Below are 21,259 nucleotides of genomic sequence, written 5' to 3'. Positions count from 1 at the left end.
ATCCCTCTCCTCTACCTGGCCAGAGGCAGGGCCCCTCTAGTCCTGGTTGGAGTGTCTGCCACTTAATTCTTGCAAATGAGAAGCAGAGGTCCCTTCATCAGGGTCGAGAATAACATCAGCCCTTCTACTGCCTCTGGGGAACTGCCCAACAGAAACTGGAGCAGCATTTTTCTTAGGAGTCCAGCATCGAAGCAGCCAGGTGAGGATGTGTTCACCTGGGTGTCGACCATAATCCTTTCGTATTTCTCGCAACTCACTCAGGGATAGGGATCGGGTGGTTTCTGATTCCTTTATGATTTCCATCTCTTCTTCCTGCTGTTTTTGTGATGGCTCTGCTTTAGAGGTGCCTGCCTTCTCCCCTTCTCCCTCCTTCTTAGGAGAGGCTTCTTCCCTTACTAAACGAGCTGACTTCCGTTTCCATTGTTTTGACTTGACTATGGGGGCGACTGATACCATAGTCGGTTGGTCCTCTGGGTCGGCCACAGCATGTGTTATCTGGTCATCAGATTCAGAGACTTCTTCCCTCTCTTCAAGGTGCTGGATGATGTTAAACAGTGTTTGATAGGAGTAAGCCAGGACCTAGCACAGTGCTGCAAGCTGTCGTTCTCCGGCATTGTCAGGGTCAGGGCATACGACTCTCAAACATTCTATCAGGTTTTTAGGATTCTGCACTTGTTCAGGGGTGAAGTTCAAAACTATTGGAGGAGACACCCGTGACAGGTACCTGCCGATATCCTCCCACACACCTTGCCACCCGCCACAAGACTGTTTCGGGACAGATTCCCGGGTAAGCTTTCTAAACAATCGACTAATCTTAGAGAGAAGAGGAAACCCATTATTCAGAATTAGAAATAGCAACATATGGGTTACACATGGATATTCAAAATACTCAGAAACTGTTGTAATTAGCCCACTGTGAAAGAAGGAGGAGGTACCATTCCTGATATTATTCATAAACTGACTTCCAGATGAGGAAAGGAAGGCAGTGTAATTCTGAATATTCTCTAAAAGATAGTTTCCATGAGACCCAAATGATAACAGTGCAGAGCCTGAATGCCAGATTAAACTCAAGGCCAGTGCTTGGCAGCACAGCGAATTAAAAAAAACGAACACAGATTGTAGCACATTCTCCGATAGGATATAGAGGAGAAAGGAGAACATGACACGGATTGCATGACACATGATCAAACAAGCCAATATTAACAGGATACTGAACATGGTGACTAGCAAGTAAGTGTGTTAGTTGTAAGCATTTTAATCAATTCTACTGTTATCTCAACCCTTCGAGCCCCACGTTGGGCGCCAAAAAGGACTGTGGTGGTTTTACCGTGCTAGGCAGCTGAACACCACAACCGCTCTCTCACTCCCCCTCCTTAGAAGAGGAGGGGAAGAAGTAAAGGAAAGAACAACTCACGGGTTGAGATAAGGATGATTTAAGTAAAGGAAAAAAGAAATAATTATTAAGGAAAGATTACTAATAATTAAACAATTTAACTAAACAATATAACTAAACAATTAACAATTTAACTAAAGGGGAAAAAAAAAAGGGAAAGGGGAAAAGGGAGGGGGAAAGGGAAAACTAAACAAAACAAGTAAAGGCTATGTGGAAGTGCAGAGGAAAGAAATTACTCTCTACTTCCCACAAATGAGCGATGCTTGACCACGTCCTTGAAGCAGGGCCTCAACGCACGTAGCCGGTGTTTGGGAGGAGGACAGACGTTTTCACAACGAGAGCCCACCCCTCCCCTCTTCCTCCTTTTTCCACCTTTTATTGCTGAGTGTGACATCATATGGTATGGAATATCCCTTTGGTTGGTTTAGGTCAGCTGCCCTGGTGATGTTCCTTTCTCCCTTTTTGCCCACCCCCTAGGAGGGTTAGAGAGAGTCCTGATACTGTGCCAGCACTGCTCAGCAGCGGACACAACACTGGTGTGATACCACTGCTCTTCTAGCTACAAGTGCAGAGCACAGCACTGTATGGGCTGCTGCAGGGAAAGTTAACATCCCAGCCAGACCCAGTACACTCATACTTTTGGTATTTGAGTGTGCTTTGCAGACAGTGAATTTATCCCCAGCAATCCAAAGAAGCTGTGTACCTGTTGCTTTAATCATAAAATATCCCAAGCTGGACGGGACCCACAAGGACCATCGAGTCCAACTCCTGGCACCACACAGGTCTACCCAGAAATTCAGACCGTATGACTAAGTGCACAGTCCAAACGCTTCTTAAATTCTGACAGGCTTGGTGCCGTGACTACATCCCTAGGGAGCCTGTTCCAGTGCACGACAACCCTCTTGGTGAAGAACCCTTTCCTGATATCCAGCCTGAACCTCCCCTGCTTCAGCTTGACACCATTCCCACAGGTCCTATCACTGGTGACTAAAAGGAAGATATCAGCAACTTCCTCTCCACTCCCCCTCGTGAGGATGCTGTAGACCGCGATGAGGTCTCCCCTCAGCCTCCTCTTCTCCAGGCTGAACAGGCCAAGTGACCTCAGCCGCTCCTCATATGTCTTCACCTCTAGGCCCTTCACCATCTTCGTAGCCCTCCTCTGGACACTCTCCAACAGTTTCACGACCTTTTTGTACTGTGGTGCCCAGAACTGCACACAGTACTCACCAGCGCCCCACAGGCGCAGAGTAGAGCGGGACAATCACTTCCCTCGACCGACTAGCAATGCTGTGCTTGATGCAACCCCAGGATACAGTTGGCCCTCCTGGCTGCCAGGGCACACTGCTGGCTCATATTCAGCTTGCTGTCAACCACAACCCCCAGATCCCTCTCTGCGGGGCTGCTCTCCAGTGTCTCATTGCCCAGTCTGTATGTATAGCCAGGGTTGCCCTGTCCCAGGCGCAGGACCCGGCACTTGCTTTTGTTAAACTTCATGTGGTTGGTGATCGCCCAGCTCTCCAATCTGTCCAGATCTCTCTGCAAGGCCTTTCCACCCTCATCCGAGTCCACAACTCCTCCAAGTTCGGTGTCGTCGGCAAATTTGCTCAAAACACCTTCTAGTCCTACATCCAAATCATTTATAAAAACATTGAAGAGGACTGGCCCTAAAATGGAGCCTTGGGGGACCCCACTAGTGACCATCCGCCAGCCAGATGTGGCCCCATTTACCACAACACTTTGAGCCCTGCCCATCAGCCAATTGCTCACCCATCGTATGATGTTTTTATCTAGCTGTATGCTGGACATTTTGTCCAGTAGGATCCTATGGGAAACTGTGTCGAAAGCTTTACTGAAGTCCAAAAAGATCACATCAACTGGTTTCCCTTGATCGACTAGATGGGTGATCTTATCATAAAAGGAAATCAGATTTGTTAGGCAGGACCTACCCCTCGTGAACCCATGTTGGCTGGAACCTATGACTGCATTGTCCCCCAGGTGCACTTCAATAATTCCCAGGACAATCTTCTCCATAATTTTACCAGGCACTGACATGAGACTAACAGGCCTGTAGTTGCCAGGGTCTTCTTTCTCACCCTTCTTGAAAATTGGCACAACATCTGCCAGCTTCCAGTCCAATGGGACCTCTCCAGATTCCCAAGATCATTGAAAAATAATTGAGAGAGGTCCCGCGATGACGTCAGCCAGCTCTCTGAGCACCCTGGGATGAATCCCATCTGGACCCATGGACTTGTATGGATCCAGGTGGAGCAGCAAATCCCGCACACGTTCAGGGTTGTTTGGGAGTTTATCATTCCCACTGTCACGGTCCTCCAGCTCAGGGCACCTGGGGTCCCGAAGGCCATCACTGATGTTGAAGACAGAGGCGAAGAAGGCATTAAACATCTCTGCTTTGCCTATGTCCTTGATTGTGAGGTGACCATCCCCATCAAGTAGCGGACCTATGTTTTCTCTGGTCCTCCTTTTTCTGTTCACATATTTTAAAAAAAACCCTTTTTATTGTCTCCCACAGACCTGGCCAGCTTCAACTCTAATTGGGCTTTGGCCACATGACTTTTATCCATACAAAGGCGAACAGCGTTCCTGTAGTCCTTCCACGTCGCCTGACCCTGCTTCCAGCAGCCATACACTTTCTTTTTTCGCCTAAGCTTAAGCAGAAGATCATTGGTCAGTCAGGCCGGCCTTCTGCCCCGCTTGCCTGACTTCTGATATTTTGGAATCGACTGATCTTGTGCTTTTAGGAGACAGTGCTTAAAGAGTGACCAGCACTGATGGACGCCAATGCCTTCAAAAGCAGTTTCCCAGGGGACCTTGCTGACTAGTTCCCTGAGCAGCCTGAAGTCTGCTTTCCCCATATCCAGGGCTGAAGTTTTGGTGGCAGTTTTCCTTCTGTTACCATAAATTCTAAACTCAACCACTTCATGGTCACTATGACCGAGACGGCCGCCAATTGCCACGTCTCCCACAAGACCCTCTCTGTTCTTCAGCAACAGATCTAGGAGGGCACCTTTCCTAGTTGGCTCCCTTAGTACCTGCACCAAGAAGTTATCATCTAGGTGCTTTATGAACCTCCTGGACTTGCTCGTGTCAGCCGTGTGGTGATCCCAGTTGACGTCTGGCAAGTTGAAATCCCTCATTAGGACAAGGGGAGTTGATCTCGAGGCATCTCTTAGTTCTGCAAAGAATAATTCATCGGCGTTGTCGTCCTGGCCAGGTGGTCTGTAATAGACTCCCACAACGACATCCCCTTTATTTGTTCGTCCCTTAATCCTTACCCAGAGGCTCTCAACTTTGCCGTTGCCAACTTGAAGTTCCACACAGTCCAGCCCATGCTTCACATACATCGCCACCCCGCCACCTCGCCTACCCTGCCTGTCCCTCTTGAAGAGCCTGTAACCATCTATTGCGACACACCAGCCACAGGACTCATCCCACCAGGTTTTGCTTATGCCAATGATGTCGTAGCTGCGGGACTGGGCCAAGACTTCTAGCTCATCCGTTTTATTCCTCATACTGCGTGTGTTTGTGTAGAAGCACTTCAAATGCGCCTCCCTACACGCAGCACTTTGTGGAGCCGACCGAAGGGCCTCACTAGCACACAGTCCCTCTGATTCTAGCACACCATCCCTTAGCTCATCACCGGCGTGCCTGGTTTTATCCCCTTCCCCCTTCGACTCTAGTTTAAAGCCCTATCTATCAGCCCCGCTAACTCCTGGGCAAAAATCCTGTTCCCCCTCCGAGAGAGGCGCATCCCATCTGGTGCCAACAGGCCTGGTGTCGTGTAGAACTTCCCGTGACCAAGAAACCCAAAGTTCTGCCAGTGGCACCAGTCTCGAAGCCACATATTGGTGATCTGAGTCTGCCTGTCAACATTGAATCCTCCTATCGGAAGGACAGAGGCAAACATGACCTGTGCCCCTGATCCTTTAACCAGTCTCCCCAAAGCCCTAAAGTCCCTTTTGATTGCTCTCGGACTTCTCCTTGCTACTTCGTCATTACCAGCCTGAAAAAACAGTAATGAGCAGTAGTCAGAGGGCCGTACCAGGCGAGTGACTTTCCTGGCAATGTCTCTTACCCGAGCCCCAGGGATGCAGCAAACTTCCCTGTGGGTTGGGTCCGGACGGCATAGCGGGCCCTCTGTCCCTTTCAGAAGGAAGTCCCCCATGATGATAACCCTTCTTTCGTTCTTGGTAGAAGATGTAGTGATGTGGTGGGTAGGTTGCCTTGCCTTAGGCACCCCTTCCAAGCAGGATGGGCTTTCATCTACATCGTTGTTTTGACTGTCAAGTTCTAGAGCCTTATACCTGTTATGTAAAGGTAGTCGGGAAGGTGAGGTGGGCAGGGAGAGGGCTCGCCTACCACCCCAAGCAGAAACCTGCTTCCATCCCCCCCTTGACCTAGGTCCCCTCCTGCTGCCTGGTGGGATAGGGGAACCTTTGTCCTTTTTTTAGTGGCTGCCTGGTGGGATAGGGGAACCTTTGTTTCTTGTGTGGTGGCTGGCTCGTGAGTCTGTCTCAGGGTGGGTAGAGTATGCTTCCACCAGTCAATTTCCTTCTCTGACTCCCTGATGCTCCTCAGCCTACTCACCTCCTCCTGAAGCTCCGCCACCAGGCTGAGCAATTCTTCAACCTGGACACACCTCCCACAGGCATACCCACTGCTGCTGCTGTCAGACACTGATAGAAGACTCGGGCACACCCTGTAGCCCAAGACCTGGATGGACGCATGATTCCCCAAGACCTCTGTCTGGATAGCCTCATCGATAGCTGTGGCTGGAGAGGCCGCAAGAGATGCAGAGGCCATGGCTTTCTCCTAGGTGAATACCATGGCTGGGCTCTTCGCGAGCAGGTAACAACCACCGTTGGAAAAGAGCAGTGAGAGCACCCTCCCTGCTCGAACTGCCACGCAAACTGCTGCGCCACGCCTTGATTGACATGCCACACCCTGTTTGCCCGTCCTGGTCGAAGCACTCCTGGTCGGTCGCTTGCGCTCCCCGGGGGCTGCCTTTGCATAGCCTGCCGCTGCCGGCTCCGCCCATGCCTCGTCAGCCTCCTTCGCCAGGGCTGCCAGGTCCTGGCGGCTCCCTCAGCTGCCTTGAGTGGCCTCGATGCAGGAAAAAAGCCCTGCCTGCCGCGATCCCCTGCTCCACTGCAGAACGTGTCTACCCTGGAGCCGATTGCACTAGATTGCATTAAACCTGGCCATGATAGTTCTCATTGAACGTGACCAAATTCTTTAAGTGCGGCTGTGGTAGTTCATGGAACGTGACTAGAGTGAGGGTGTACTACGTTATTTGTGAATCTGTATTCGTGATAGTTCAGTACCCTGAACGCCACCGGGCTTATAACAGCTAATTGGCTACACCCTTAACACAACACTAGCAATAAGACAAGAGAGAATGGCCTCAAGTTGCGCCAGGGGAGGTTTGGGTTGAAAATTAGGATAAATTTTCTCAGAAAGAGTAGTCAGTCATTGGAACGGGTTGCCCAGGGAGGTGGTGGAGTCACTGTCCCTGGGGGTGTTTAAGGAAAGGTTGGATGTGGTCCTTGGGGGCATGGTTTAGTGGGTAATATTGCTGGTAGGTGGGACAGTTGGACTAGATGATCTTGGAGGTCTTTTCCAACCTTAATGATTCTTTGAGTTAACTAAAATTAGAAAAATCACCCTGTAACCTGAGTGGTATTGGTTGGAAGAATGGCTACATCAAAACCTAGGTCATACTGGTAAGGAAGCACTTCCTTTACTCTGTGCAGTAAAGTACTGGCCCATAAACAGAAAAACGTGAAACTATTCTTAAAGAATGTTTCCAATGTAGACTGAAAATACAAGTGGATCACCCTGCTAAAGCACCACCTCTACATTATCAATGAAGGGAAAACTTTATGGTCTACCTGGCAAATTGATAACATTGGACTGTTTACAGCCTCTGTGGGATATTGATACGTCCTCACAGGAGTGGAAGTAGTCTCCTACTTGCTGATAGTGATAAGTGTTGGAAGACTGATGGGTGAAACACCATGTGAGAACTGTCATCTTGATTCTCATATATACCTACCCTTGATGTTATCCAAAGTAATAATGGCTCACATTTCTCATGCAAGTTTGGGCAAAACAAGAAGGAATTCAATGGCTGTTTCACACCCCATACTACCCTCAATTAAATATGGGATGGTAGAAAGAGCTAATGGCTCATCAAAAAGCAATCTCAAACCACGTGAGGCTCAACGGGATACATGACTTTTCAAGGTACTTGATCAATTAAATAACTGATAAGAACCTAATGGAAGCCCTGTAGGCAAGGATTTCTTTGTAAAAACAGAACTTGGAGCACCACCTACCGGGGAAAGAGAATGTCCGACAATATTACAGCCAGGGCAGACTGTGATGGTCAATTTACCATCCATCAGTACTGTACGTATGACACTAATCAAACCTTGTGGCCCACTTGCCTGGGAAGCTACCAATAGCAGTAGTGCAAACATAGAATTAGTGCACGATGGATGTTTCCTTCTTTTTAACGGGGTAACCTGTTTGGCTTCTCCCTGCCAAAACAAGTCTTTGTTATCTCTTACAGCACTCCGCAGGATGGCAGATGGAAATGCTGTGTTCGTGTTACTATTCCAAACCCTAACAATACTGCTCCTCCTAATCTGTGGTCAAAAAACCCTAGAGTGGCAATGGTCTCAAGCTCATGTTAAGTATACCATGATGGACTCTCTTAAACAAGTAAAACTATTGATGCAAGCTAATATCTCTGCAATCAAACCTGTTCACCATTCCTAAGTATGTCCTATGCAAGACGGTTAACATAGGTACGCAGGTGAACCCTCACCTCTCCAAAACAAACAAGGAGGGATGTGACTGGTATCCTAGGGACAGGATGAGGAGTATCAAATAGTATAGATGCTGAAGTGCTCATAAATAAAATAAGCACAACAACAAGTGATTTAAACAAATTCGAACATCCACTGCAGTCTTCTCTATTAGCATTTGTAACTAACCAGTGGCTCTTATCGGATATATTGCCTCAAGGGGAATGAATTAATAGAAGGGACCACGAACTGATTGTAGATGCACTTGGTGTAGCCCAAGGTAATGTTTCTCTAGCTCTGTTGTATCCAAGCTCAGCTGTGGATGCAATCTATGGTAGCGCCTATTATAAGAAAAGGTGAAGGGGGGCACCCTGTCTACTGAAATTTGAAAGGTAATGTGGGATAATGCAAATAAATTTGAATGGAAATACCAATCCTGGTGGCATTTAGTCAATTTTACTTATAACGCCATCACCAATAAGGCCACAACATTTGTCTTAACAATATGCAATGCTTTGGTATATACCATATACCCAATCCTTGCGTTAGGATTAAATCACAATGGAACTGTACTCTATCCATTAAAACATAGACTGTGGGCCTAACGAAATAGAAAAAAAAAAGGGCAAACTGTTGATGTTAATGCACGTGTTGTATGGGAACAGCAAGGATTTATTTGTGAAAGTAATACCATAAACGCCCAAGACATGTCTTGATACTGAACAAAATATATGTCATTTTGAAATAGAACATAATGAAACGCTTGAAACTGTCCTTATATATACTGGAAAAGGATGTGTTTCCATGAGAAACCTTTTGTGTTTTATATTCATAGAATCATAGAATGGCCTGAGTTGAAAAGGACCTCAAAGATCATCTAGTTTCAACCCCCCTGCTCTGGGCAGGGTTGCCAACCACTAGAGCAGGCTGCCCAGAGCCGCATCCAGCCTGGCCTTGAATGCCTCCAGGGATGGGGCATCCACAACCTCCCTGGGCAACCTGTTCCAGTGCCTCACCACCCTCTGAGTGAAAAACCTTCTCCTAATATCTAACCTAAATCTCCCCTGTCTTAGTTTAGAACCATTCCCCCTTGTCCTATCACTGTCAACACATGTAAACAGGCGTTTCCCCCTCCTGTTTATACGCTCCCTTCAAGTACTGGAAGGCTGCTCTGATCATCTTAGTGGTCCTCCTCTGGACCCGTTCCAAGAGCTCCACATCCTTCTTGTGCTGGGGCCCCCAGGCCTGCACGCAGTATTCCAGGTGGGGTCTCACAAGAGCAGAGTAGAGGGGGACGATCACCTCCCTCTCCCTGCTGGCCACCCCTTTTTTAATGCAGCCCAGGACATAGTTGGCCTTCCGGGCTGCAAGCACGCACTGCTGGCTCATGTCCAGCTTCTCGTCCAGCAGGACCCCCAAGTCCTTCTCCGCAGGGCTGCTCTCAAGTTCTTCTTCTCCCAGTCTATATAAATACCTGGGATTGTCCCAGCCCCAGTGCAACACCTTGCACTTGGCCTTGTTGAACCTCATTAGGTTCTCATGGGCCCACTTCCCCAGCCTGTCCAGGTCCCTCTGGATGGCATCCCTTCCCTCTATTGTATCAACTGCACTGCTCAGCTTGGTGTCATCTGCAAACTTGCCAAGGGTGCACTCGATTACGTCGCCTATGTCATTGATAAAGATGTTGAAGAGCACTGGTCCCAAGACCAACCCCTGAGGGACACCACTTGTGACTGACCTCCACCCAGACATAGAACCGTTGACCACAACCCTTTGGCTGCGACCAGCCAACCAATTCTTTATCCACCTAACAGTCCATCCTTCAAATCCATACCTCTCCAATTTAGAGAGAAGAATGTGGTGAGGGACCATATCAAAGGCTTTGCTCAAGTCCAGGTAGATAGTATCCATCGCCCTAGGGTTAGGTTAGACAAAGGTCCACCGATGCCGTCACTCCATCATAGAAGGCCACCAGATTGGTTAGGCAAGATCTGCCTTTGGTGAAGCCGTGCTGGCTGTCTCGGATCACCTCTTTATCTCGTGCATGCCTTAACATATCTTCCAGGAGGATCTGCTCCATGATCTTCCCAGGCACAGAGGTGAGGCTCACCGGCCTGTAGTTCCCCGGGTCTTTCTTTCTTCCTTTCTTAAAAATGGGAGTAATGTTTCCCTTTTTCCAGTCAACGGGGACTTCACCCGACAGCCATGATTTTTCAAATATGATGGAGAGTGGCTTGGCAACCACATCAGCCATCTCTCTCAGCACCCTGGGATGTATACCATCTGGCCCCATGGACTTATACACATCCAATTTCATTAGGTGGTCCCGGACTTGTTCCACTGTCACAGTGGGACAGAATCCGCTCTTCTCACCCTCTCCTCGAGGTTCAGGGTCCTGACAGACATAGGAAACTTGACCACCAGTGAAGACTGAGGCAAAGCACTTATTGAGTACCTCAGCTTTTTCCATGTCTGAGGAAGCCAGTTCCCTGGGAACATTCTCCTTGGCCTGTCTCCTCCTGCCTATGTATCTGTAGAACCCCTTCTTGTTATTTTTCACATCCAGTATTCATAGATAACCACTACAGATTCAAGCAATCACTCAAATGTTTTTTTGCAACTTTACTAAAATTATAATATGCTACTTTAATTATTCAGCCCTACACTGGATTTCTGTGGCAAGGGTTTGGTAGCAGGGGGCGCTGCAAGGGTGGCCTCTGTGAGAAGAGTCCAGAAGCTGTCCTATATTAGCTAAAATCCAGTTCCACCTGGCTCCAAAAGGGTCCCGCTGCTGGCCAGAGCTGAGCCAGTAAGTGCTGCTGTTCGCACCTCTGCGAGACCATATTTAAGAAAGGGGGAAAAAAATTGCTGCACAACAGCAGCTGGGAAAGCGAGAAGTGAGAAACAGCCCTGCAGACACCCAGATCAGTGAAGAATGAGAGGGAGGAGGTGCTCCAGGCACCAGAGCAGAAGTTCCCCTGCAGCCCATAGAGAGGACCATGGTGAAGCATGCTGTCCCCCTGCATCCCATGGTGAACCACTGCAGAGTAGATATCCATCTACAGCCCATGGAGGAGCCTACAGATGTGGCTAGAAAGAGGCTGCAGCCCATGGACAGCCCCCACCAGAGCACACTCTGGGCCAGACCTGTAGCCCGTGGAGAGGGGCCAATGCAGGAGCAGGTGATCTGACAGGAGCTGCTGCCCGTGGGGGACACGTGGGTGGTGGTTTTACTTTGCTGGACAGCTAAACTCCACTACAACTGCTCTCTTGCTCCCCCTCCTCAAAAGAAGAGGGGGAGAAGAAAGTATTCTGGAAAGAAAGAAAAAAAAAAAAAGGCTCACAGGCTGAGATAAGCATAATTTAATTAAAGGGAAAAGGAAGAGGGAAAAAAAAATAAATAAATAAGCAAAGGCTGCGTGGAAGCACAGAGAGGAAAAAAAAATCTCTACTATCCATCAATGAGTGATGTTCAGCCATGTCCTGGGAAGCAGGGCCTCAATATGCATAGCGGTTGTTTGGGAAGACAGATGTCTTCATAACGAGAGCCCCCCCCCCGTTTCCCACTTTCTATTGCTGAGTGTGTTACCCCTTCATACGCTGTTAGTATCTCCTTTTCAGTTGGGGTGTAATTGGCTTCTGATCCTCGATAGCCCCGGCTCCAGAACCCCAGAGGTCAACCTCAAGTTTCTCCTGGGGTTTTCTGCCAGAGGCTCCAGGTGAGGCCATGCTCCCCAGCTCCAGGGTCCAGGTCCATGAGCCCCCAGCTCATAGGTCCTTCAAGGCTGGTAAGGAGGGACGAAGTTGGCCTAGCGCCCAGGAACCTTGAGGCTGATGGGAAGGGGGAGAATATCTCCTGTAATAACAATATTGAAGCTTGGACAAATTTAGATTCAGGCATTAATACCTCTACCTTTAAGTATTGAAAAGCCACAAAGAAGTCTCCCTGGAGCCTTCTCTTCTGTAGTCTGAACAGCCCCAGCTCTCTCAGCCTTTCTTCCTGGGAGAGGTGCTCCAGCCCTCTGATCCTCTTCATGGCCCTCCTCTGGACCCTCTCTAACAGATCAACATCTTTCTTGTGCTGGGGGCCACAGACCTGGAAGCAGTACTCCAAGTGGGGCCTCACGAGGGCAGAGTAGAGGGGGACAATCACCTCCCTCGACCTCTGTTGATGCAGCCCAGGATGCAGTTGGCCTTCTGGGCTGTAAGCGTGCACTGCTGGCTCATGTCAAGCTTTTAGTCCACTAAAACTCCCAAGTCTTTCTCTGCAGGACAGCTCTCAAGAAGTTCTTCTCCCAGAAGAGGGGTTGCCCTGACCCAGGTGCAGCACCTTGCACTTCGACTTGTTGAACCTCATTGGATTCACATGGGCCCACTTCTCAGCCTTGTTCAGGTCCCTTTGGATGGCATCATCGAAATCCACACTGGCCACACTGTTTCTTATAGAAGCCAGGTGTTATAGAGGGAGGGGATCAAAATATAACTCTTTCTATATTTTTAATTTCTTTTGTGCTTTGTTTTGCATTACTTTTTTTTTTTTTTTTTTTTAACCTGAAAGATTAGGGTCAAATTTACCCAATCATCTCAGTGATCCTGGTCCTCCCAAAATAATGTCACGTTATCATTGTTATAAATATCATTCACATGGTTGCTATGTAGAAAAATGTCAACATTATCTTTTCTATTATCTCGTAGATAGAAAAATAAACTTTGTAAGATGCCTTTCCCTTGAATTCAATTTTCTTGAATAAAACTATGAAAGATAAACTTCATTATAAGTAGCCTTATTTGTAAACAAAGTAATATTCCAACAATGCACACTGTGCTTCTAATGTTAAGTCCTTATGTAGCTTAATTGTTCTGCATATTTTTGTGATTCTTTGAGAGTTTTGTATAATTAAATGTATTATCAAGTACCGTGAAGACTTTGGTTCACATCTTGTGTCCAGAACTCCCTGTTCCTGACCACAGATAATATGGTTAGCATAATTAACCACACGTTATAGGGCAAACGGCCATTCTCTGTGACCGAGCTGGTCACGTATCAGTCTCCTTTCCCCTCTTCACCAGGCCTTGAAGGTGCTGCACGCTAGGCAGACTTCTCCCCCTTTCCATCAGCCTCAAGGTTCCTGGGCACCAGGCCAACTTTGTCCCTCCTTACCGGCCTTGAAGGACCCAGGCACCCAGCCAAGAAGGTAGTTGTGATGACCCTGTCACAGAACAGGGAAGCATAACAGCACACAGAGTACTGTCTATAAAATCAAGCAGCTACAAGTCCTAAGTGGGAATTGAACTGGAACTGCTGCTGGACAGTAAAACCTGTGATCCCCCCAGTGGTCAGGGACACCCCCACCATCATCTGCTTCCTCCGAGCACTGAGGAGTGTCCTGGTTTCAGCTAGGATAGAGTTAATTTTCCTCCTAGTAGCTGGTATGGTGCTGTGTTTTGGATTTAGGATGAGAATAATGCTGATAACACACTGATGTTTTAATTGTTGCAGATCAGTGCTTACACTAAGTCAAGGACTTTTAAGCTTCTTATACTGCCCTGACAATGAGGAGGCTGGGGGCACCCAAGAAGCTGCAGGGGGACAGAACCAGGACAGCTGATCCAAACTGGCCAAAGGGGTATTCCATACCATATGGCGTCATGCTGAACAATTAATATGGGATGGCTGGCCAGGGTGGGGGGACCGGCGGCTTGGGAATAGGCTGGGCATCAGTCAGCGGGTGGTGAGCAATCGCATTGTGCATCACGTACTTTGTACACATGCTTTGTACATGTTATTATTACTATTATCATTATTATTACCATTATTATTTTATTATTTTTATATTATTATTATTATTATTATTTCTTTTCTGTCCTATTAAACTGTCATTATCTCAACCCACAAGCATTTAATTTTTCTTTCCGATTCTCTCCCCCATCCCAATGTGGGGAGGAGGGTGAGCAAACGTCTGTGTGCTGCTTAGCTGCCAGCCGGGCAGACGATCTCTGGAGGTCCCTTCCAACCTCAGCCACTGAGGTGGAAGAGGGTGGTTGGGGGGAAGGTGGTTTTAGTTTGTTTTCTTTGTCTCTCACTTCTCTAGCTTGTTAGTAATAGGCAATAAATTTCTCTAATCTCCCTGCGCCGAATCTTTTTTGTCTATGACGATAATTGTTGAGTGATCTCCCTGTCCTTATCTCAACCCTTGAGCCCTCTTCATCGTATTTTCTCCCCCTTTCACTTTGAGGAGGGGGATTGAGAGAGTGCTTGTGGTGGAGCTCAGCTTCCCACCTGAGTAAAACCACCACAGTGGGAAAACTAATCATGTGCTTAATCAGAGCTGTTAATAAGAAACATCATTCACACATCCCTAGCATTAGGGGAGGTTGTTTCTGACACTCAGGAAAGACGTTTGTTACTTATGCACAGTAGTCTTTTCTACTTCTGCTTGAGAAAAACATTACCTTCTGTCTATGGAAATGTAGCAAAAATAATTACTTGAACAGGACGCCTCAGGAAACAGTGCTAATTAAAGCAATATGTTAAAATATTAGTGGCATAGTGTTGATGCCTACTAAAATAGAAAACAGGAGCTTATGGACATTATTTCCCTTTTTGTTTCTGGAGTTAATTTAAAGCCTGATTTTCAGCTGTAGCTGTACATCCATGCTCTATAGAACAGGGAACTGCAGCTGCATATTCAGCACATTTGAAAATAAGGTTACCAGCAGCTTGCTTTTATTCTGTTTCTCATTTATTGACTCTGAAATCCAGGTCTGCTGCTGCTGCTGCTGTTCTTAGTTCTCTTCAAGAAGTGCAGTTTAGGGACAAACTTCTGGGACTTATTGCCAAGGTGAACAGCTTTGGTGCTGGAACAATTTGCAACGAAGCAGGGAATTGCAGCATACAAGGGATTTTCCTATACCGGGGAAAACCCAGGGTAGTGCAGAGACCCACCAGGAGCTGGCAACTCTTACAAGAGCAGCTGATAAGGCTTGGACTGGGCCAGGAACAATGGTGGACACTCCCCCACACCCACAAAAGGCAGACCCAGGAAGCGCTAGTGACTAGGGTGTAGCGCAGCAAGGGAGGGCATTTTTTTGAAAGAGGGCTATTTCACTGGCCAAGTGGGACACTCGGAGTACATATAACCCAGCAACCAGGGACCATTCAGTGACCATTTGAAATGGTCAAGGGCACTCATACTACCTGACCCACTAAGCCTAATGGTGGGCACTCATCTTAGAGCAAAGGCTGCAGCTCCAGCTGTGGGGTCTGCACCATCTACCCCAGCAGTGGCCAATGCATCCACCCAAATGGAGCTGATGAAGGGAGAGGCTGCAGTGCAGACCTCAGACTGCAGGAACTAGACCTAGACCTGTGGCAAGGACAGGTGGCAGATCTGCCTGCAAAAGGTGTGCCCAGGTGAACAACCTCCTGCAGCAAGCAGGTGGCTGAGCTGCAGTAGGCAGTGAGAAGGCTGCGTAACATCAGGGAGGCTGAGAAGGAGTTAGCTGGTTCCAAGCACAGTCTGTAGTGGACCCACAGCCAAATGGCCAAAAACTCCCCCACAAGCACACATGGAAGGGAAAGAAGCCAATAGTGCTGAAGAATGGAAGCTTGCAACAGCAAGGACCAGCAGGAGGAAAAGACTTCCCCTGAAACCTGAGGTGCCCTTGCAGAACCGCTTCACTGCTCTGCAGACTGAAGAGGAAGGATCTACAACATCAGGGGAGACATTGGCGCTGACTATACCAGCCCAATCCACTCCCCATATAACAACCAGGTGACAAGTGATAGTTGTAGGCAACTCTCTTCTGAGAGGTACGAAGACACCCATTTGCCAACCTGAGCCACTCTCAGGAGAGGTGTGTTGCTTACCAGGGGCTCGTATCAGGGATGTCACTGAGAGACTACCAAGTTTTGTATGGCCCACAGATTACTATCCACTGCTGTTATTTCATGTGGGCACCAATGACACTGTCAATAGCATTCCAAGGCATATCAGGAAGGACTACAGAGCCCTTGGAGCAGCTGTAAGAAGCTCTGGAGCACAGTGGTCTTCTTTTGGATCCTACCGGTCAAAGGAAAAGGCATTGAAATGAACAGTCAAATCTGGCAGATCAATGAATGGTTGCAGGGCTGGTGTTATAGCTAGGGATTTGGATTTTTTAGGCCGTGGGGCTCTCTTTGAGAAACCTGGTCTACTGGGGACTGATGAGGTCCATCTGTCGGAGGAGGGGAAGAGCATCTTTGGCTTGCAGGTTTGCCAAGCTAGTAAAGAGAGCTTTAAACTAAAGCTGTTTGGGGAGAGGAATGTTAAAGGCAGTGTCAGCAGTGGCTGCCCAGAGATAGGAAAAGGAACAGGTGTCAGCGAGAGAGCACTTGAAGAGTAGAAAAAAGGAATGACAGCTATTCCAGCCAGTAAGTTAGTTTCAGTAGGGCCCAACTTAAATGTCTCTACACAAATACACGTAGCATGGCTACGTAGAGGGGTTGCCCTGACCCAGGTGCAGCACCTTGCACTTCGACTTGTTGAACCTCATTGGATTCACAGGGGCCCACTTCTCAGCCTTGTCCTGGTCCCTTTGGATGGCATTCCTTCCTTCTACTGTATCAACTGTACCACTCAGCTTGGTGTCATCTGAAAATTTGCTGAGGGTGCACTCGATCCCACTGTCTATGTCATTGATAAAGATTAAACAGTACCGGTCCCAAGACAAACCCCTGAGGTACACCACTTGTCACTGGCCTCCACCTGGACATGGTGCATGGACTGCAACTTTGGCTGCAGCCAACCACACAATTCCTTATCCACCAAATAGTCCACCCTTCAAATCCATCTTGTTCCAATTTGGAGACCAGGATTTCATGAGGGACCATGTCACAGGCCTTACAGAAGTCCAGGTAGATGACATCGGTTGGTCTTCCCTTGTCAAGTGATGCAGTCACTCCGTTGTAGAAAGCCACCAGATTGGTCAGGCACGATTTGCCCTTGGTGAAGCCATGCTTGCTGTCTCAGATCATCTCCTTGTCGTGTATGTGCCTTGACATTGCTTCCAGGAGGATCTGTTCCATGATCTTCCCCGGTACAGAGGTGAGGCTCTGTAGTTCCCCGGGTCCTCCTTTCTAACCCATTTAAAAATGGGAGTGATGTTTCTCTTTTTCCAGTCACCAGGGACTTCGCCTGACTGCCAGGACTTTTCAAATATGATGGAGAGTGGCTTGACAACTACGTCAGCCAATTCCCTCAGGACCCTGGGATGCATGTCATCAGGCCCCATAGACTTGTACTTGTTTAGTTTCATCGGGTGCTCTCAGACCTGCTCTTTGCTTACAGTGCGAGGGATTCTTCCTCTGTTCCAGCATGGTGTCACACCCACGAGGTGGAGTCCTTCCTGAACTGATCCTATGTGGGCTTCCCACAGACAGCAGTTCTTCAAGAACTGCTCCAAATATGCATCCATACCACAGGGTCCATCCATCAGGAGCGGACTGGTCCTACATGTGCCCCCCAAGGGCAGCAGCTCCTGCCAGATCCCCTGCTCCTGCGTGGGCTCCTCTCCACGGGCTATAGGTCTGGCTCAGAGTATGCTCCTGCAGGGGCTTTCCATGGGCTTCAGCCTCCTTCTAGCCAGATCCTCCTGCTCCACCCTGGGCTCCTCCATGGGCTGCAGCTTGGAAACCTGCTCCACCATGGTACGCCACGGGCTGCAGAGGGATAGCCTGCTCCACCATGATCCTATCCACAGGTTGTAGGGGAACTCCTGCTCCGGCACCTGGAGCACCTCCTCCCCCTCCTTCTTCACTGACCTTGGTGTCTGCAGAGGCGATCGGCTCCGGGGCAGACGCGTTCTGCAGCGGAGCGGGGGATCGAGACAGGCAGGGCTTTTTTTTTTGGCATCGAGGCCACTCGAGGCAGCCGAGGGAGCCGCCAGGACCCGGCAGCCCTCCCGAGGGAGGCTGACGAGGCGTAGGCGGAGCCAGCAGCGCCCCCTCCCCGGCCGTTCAAAAGCAGCCCCTAGGAAGCGCGGCGACCAGGAGCGCGGCGACCAGGGCGGGGCGCGTCAGAAGGGCGGGGCGCGGCACTTTGTGTGGCAGTGCGCGCAGGCAGGGCGAGCAGGGAGGGCCAGCAGGGAGGGCCAATCGCCGCTCTTTTGCAGCGGTCTTTCACTTCGGTACTTGTAACCTGCCTGCGAGGAACCTGGCCATGGTATCAACCAGGCAGAAAACCGTGGCCTCCGCATCTCTTGCGGCCTCTCCAGCCACAGTCACTGATGTGGCTACTCAGACGGAGGGCTTGGGGAAACACACCGCCGTCCAGGTCTTGGGCTGCAGGGTGTGCCCGAGTCTTCTGTCGGTATCCGACAGCAGCAGCGAGGGGTATGCCTGTGGGAGGTGTGCCCAGGTTGAAGAGCTGCTCAGCCAGGTAGCGGAGCTTCGGGAGGAGGTGAGCAGGCTCAGGAGCATCAGGGAGTCAGAGAGGGAAACTGACTGGTGGAGGTGTACTCTACCCTCTCTGAGACAGACTCACGAGCCTGCCATAACACAAATGTCTCCTGCTACGCAGAAGACAAAAGTTCCCTCATCCTGCCAGGCAGTAGGAGGAGACCTAGGCCAAGGGGGGGGAATGGAGTCAGGTTCCTGTTTGGGGTGGTAGGCGAGCCCTGTCCCTGCCCACCTCACCTTCCCATCTACCCTTATATAACAGGTATGAGGGTCTAGAACACGACAGTCAGAACAATGATGTAGATGAAAGCCCGTCCCAGTTGGAGAGGATGCCTAAGGCAAGGTCACCTACCCCCCACATTGCTACATCAACTGTCAAAAAAGAAAGGAGGGTTATTGTCATGGGGGACTCCCTTTTGAAAGGGACAGAGGGCCCAATATGCTGTCCGGACTGAAACCACAGGGAAGTCTGTTGCCTCCCTGGGGCTCGGGTGAGAGACTTCGCTAGGAAAGTCAAGCGCCTGGTACGGCCCACCGACTACTACCCGCTACTGGTCTTTCAGGCTGGTAATGACAAGGTAGCAAGGAGAAGTCCGAGAGCGATCAAAAGGGACTTTAGGGCTTTGGGGCGACTACTTAAAGGATCAGGGGCACAGGTTGCGTTTGCCTCTGTCCTTCCGATAGGGAGGATCGATGCTGACAAGCAGACTCATCACATTAACACGTCTTCAGGACTGGTGCAACCGGCAGAATTTTGGGTTTTTCGATCACGGGAAGGTCTACGCGACACCGGGCCTGCTGGCACCAGATGGGATGCGCCTCTCTCGGAGGGGGGTGAGGATTTTTGCCCAGGAGTTGGCGGGGCTGATAGATAGGGCTTTAAACTAGAGTCGAAGGGGGAAGGGGATAAAACCAGGCACGCCGGTGATGAGCTAAGGGATGGTGTGCTAGAATCAGAGGGACTGTGTGCTAGTGAGGCCCTTCGGTCGGCTCCACAAAGTGCTGCGTGTAGGGAGGCGCATTTGAAGTGCTTCTACACAAACACACGCAGTATGAGGAATAAAACGGATGAGCTAGAAGTCTTGGCCCAGTCCCGCAGCTACGACATCATTGGCATAAGCAAAACCTGGTGGGATGAGTCCTGTGGCTGGTGTGTCGCAATAGATGGTTACAGGCTCTTCAAGAGGGACAGGCAGGGTAGGCGAGGTGGCGGGGTGGCGATGTATGTGAAGCATGGGCTGGACTGTGTGGAACTTCAAGTTGGCAACGGCAAAGTTGAGAGCCTCTGGGTAAGGATTAAGGGACGAACAAATAAAGGGGATGTCGTTGTGGGAGTCTATTACAGACCACCTGGCCAGGACGACAACGCCGATGAATTATTCTTTGCAGAACTAAGAGATGCCTCGAGATCAACTCCCCTCGTCCTAATGAGGGATTTCAACTTGCCAGACGTCAACTGGGATCACCACACGGCTGACACGAGCAAGTCCAGGAGGTTCATAAAGCACCTAGATGATAACTTCTTGGTGCAGGTGCTAAGGGAGCCAACTAGGAAAGGTGCCCTCCTAGATCTGTTGCTGAAGAACAGAGAGGGTCTTGTGGGAGACGTGGCAATTGGCGGCCGTCTCGGTCATAGTGACCATGAAGTGGTTGAGTTTAGAATTTATGGTAACAGAAGGAAAACTGCCACCAAAACTTCAGCCCTGGATATGGGGAAAGCAGACTTCAGGCTGCTCAGGGAACTAGTCAGCAAGGTCCCCTGGGAAACTGCTTTTGAAGGCATTGGCGTCCATCAGTGCTGGTCACTCTTTAAGCACTGTCTCCTAAAAGCACAAGATCAGTCGATTCCAAAATATCAGAAGTCAGGCAAGCGGGGCAGAAGGCCGGCCTGACTGACCAATGATCTTCTGCTTAAGCTTAGGCGAAAAAAGAAAGTGTATGGCTGCTGGAAGCAGGGTCAGGCGACGTGGAAGGACTACAGGAACGCTGTTCGCCTTTGTATGGATAAAAGTCATGTGGCCAAAGCCCAATTAGAGTTGAAGCTGGCCAGGTCTGTGGGAGACAATAAAAAGGTTTTTTTTTAAAATATGTGAACAGAAAAAGGAGGACCAGAGAAAACATAGGTCCGCTACTTGATGGGGATGGTCACCTCACAATCAAGGACATAGGCAAAGCAGAGATGTTTAATGCCTTCTTCGCCTCTGTCTTCAACATCAGTGATGGCCTTCGGGACCCCAGGTGCCCTGAGCTGGAGGACCGTGACAGTGGGAATGATAAACTCCCAAACAACCCTGAACATGTGCGGGATTTGCTGCTCCACCTGGATCCATACAAGTCCATGGGTCCAGATGGGATTCATCCCAGGGTGCTCAGAGAGCTGGCTGACGTCATCGCGGGACCTCTCTCAATTATTTTTCAATGATCTTGGGAATCTGGAGAGGTCCCATTGGACTGGAAGCTGGCAGATGTTGTGCCAATTTTCAAGAAGGGTGAGAAAGAAGACCCTGGCAACTACAGGCCTGTTAGTCTCATGTCAGTGCCTGGTAAAATTATGGAGAAGATTGTCCTGGGAATTATTGAAGTGCACCTGGGGGACAA

At 49.3% G+C, this 21,259-nt stretch overlaps 1 long non-coding RNA gene across 1 annotated transcript; it reads right to left on the bottom strand.

Moving 5' to 3' along the window:
- Positions 1-500: 500 nt before the first annotated feature.
- LOC121062445 lies at positions 501-20,138 on the bottom strand. The gene is made up of 3 exons (XR_005815562.1): positions 20,128-20,138; positions 19,728-19,734; positions 501-735 (listed from the first exon to the last, which is right to left on the bottom strand). It is a non-coding gene; the product is annotated as an uncharacterized LOC121062445 (long non-coding RNA).
- Between the last annotated feature and the right edge of the window lie 1,121 nt (positions 20,139-21,259).

The sequence above is a fragment of the Cygnus olor genome, chromosome W (assembly GCF_009769625.2).
Source record: "Cygnus olor isolate bCygOlo1 chromosome W, bCygOlo1.pri.v2, whole genome shotgun sequence".
Classification (NCBI taxonomy): Eukaryota; Metazoa; Chordata; class Aves; order Anseriformes; family Anatidae; genus Cygnus; species Cygnus olor.
Note: the sequence above shows the minus strand (reverse complement) of the source record. Positions and strands in the feature narration are given on the sequence as shown.